Genomic DNA, 1,881 nt, shown 5'->3' with positions numbered 1-1,881 from the left:
TATTAAATTAACCTAGCTAAGCTTATTTTTACTCATCTGTAAAAAGATGATAGATAAAATCTACCTCTACAGTAATGGGTTTTTTTTTGTTTTTGTTTTTGTTTTGAAACAGTACGCAAACTCTCACTGCCATTGAGTTGAATCCGACTCATAGCGACTCCCCCTTGGGTTTCTGAGGCAGTATCACTACAGAAGTAGATTGCCCAACCTTCCTTCTGAGGAGTGGCTGGTGGATTTGCACCACCAGCCTTCTGGATAGCAGTCAAATGCCTTAGGCACTATGTTGCAAGGATTTCATGATGTATAGTAATTAAAATAATTATCAAAATGCCTGACAAAGAGTAATTTTGACTCCATGGAATGTATCATTGCAGGAAGTTACTGAAGGAGACTGACACTTCACTCAGATCACCATGCTATCTTTTGGTAACTTCACTTCCCCAACTTTCTTCTTGACAGGAATTCCAGGACTAGAAGCTTTCCACATCTGGTTCCCCATCCCTTTTTGCTGTCTCTGTATGATTGCCCTCTTGGGGAACAGCACTGTCCTCTATGTGGTGATCACAAACTGCAGCCTTCATGAGCCCATGTACTATTTCCTCTCCATGCTCTCAGCCACTGACATGGGCATCACCATTTCTTCTCTTCCCACAAGACTGGCTGTCCGATGGTTCAACACCAGGATCATCAGCCTAGATGCTTGCATACCACAGATGTTCTTTCTGCATGGAGTCCTCTGTGCTATTGGCCATGGCTTTTGACCATTTTGTTGCCATCTGCAACCCTTTAAGATATGCTATGATTTTAACCAACTCTGTTGTTGTTGTTGTTATGTGCCGTCGAGTCAACCCCGACTCATAGCGACCCTCCTTGGGTTTCTGAGGCAGTATCACTACGGAAGTAGGATTGCCCAACCTTCCTTCCAACTCTAGAATCATCAAAACTGTAATGGTGATTGTTGTACGAATGCTGTTCAACCTGATGCCCTTGCTCTTGCTTCTTAAGCGGTTGTCCTTCTGTGGCCCAAGTATGCTTTCTCACTCCTATTGCTATCACCCTGATGTGATTAAGTGTTCTTGTTCAAGTGTCAAGGTTAACAGCTTCTGTGGCTACTTGCTCTCATTCTGATATCTTGCATAGATATTCACTGCATTTTCCTTTCCTATGTGCTAATCATTAAGTCCATTCTCAGCATTGCTTCCCCAGAGGAATGAATGACACTTCCTTATTCTCTCACATTGTACAATACTTGTACCTGTTTCTCTCACATTGGTGCTGTTTGCCATCTTCTACAACCCCTGGTTCATTTTGGCCCTGGTACATCACTTTGGTCATAAGGCTCCTCCATATGTCCATACGCTGATGTCAAATCTCCATTTCTTCTTTCCCCCAGTGCTGAACCCCATCATATACAGTGTGAAGACAAAGTAAATCTGTAGTGCTATCTTCAAGCTATTTCTGAACTCAGAGTAGGCAGTCTGATCATGCAGTGACGGATGAAGATTGTCTTGCTTCCTTCCATCATCCTTCAACATTTTACTGAGCAGCATCAAGGACTTTTTTTTTTTTTTTTGGTGCTGATATATTATAAGCATGTATATACTTGTTGTTGGTGGTGTTAGGTGCTGTCAAGTCAGCTCTGACTCATAGCAATCCCATGTACAACAGAATGAAATACTGCCCAGTCCTGTGCCAGCCCCACAATCCTTGCTATACCTGAGCCCATCATTGGAGCCATTGTGTCAATCCATCTCCCTAAGGGCCTTCCCCTCTTTCTTTGACCCTCCACTTTACCAAGCATGATATTCTTCTCCAGAGAATGATCCCTTCTGACAACATGACCAAAGTAGGTGAGATGAAGTCTGGCCATTCTTGTTTCCA

At 43.0% G+C, this 1,881-nt stretch overlaps 1 pseudogene; it reads left to right on the top strand.

The window, feature by feature from the left end:
• The first annotated feature begins 413 nt into the window (after positions 1-413).
• Positions 414-1,431, top strand: LOC103197200 (annotated as a pseudogene).
• The last annotated feature ends 450 nt before the right edge of the window (positions 1,432-1,881 follow it).

The sequence above is a fragment of the Orycteropus afer genome, unplaced genomic scaffold, assembly GCF_000298275.1.
Source record: "Orycteropus afer afer isolate SDZICR_OR568_19922 unplaced genomic scaffold, OryAfe1.0 scaffold00074, whole genome shotgun sequence".
NCBI classification, from domain to species: Eukaryota; Metazoa; Chordata; class Mammalia; order Tubulidentata; family Orycteropodidae; genus Orycteropus; species Orycteropus afer.
The sequence above is the reverse complement of the archived record's forward strand: the minus strand, read 5'-3'. Positions and strand labels throughout refer to the sequence as shown.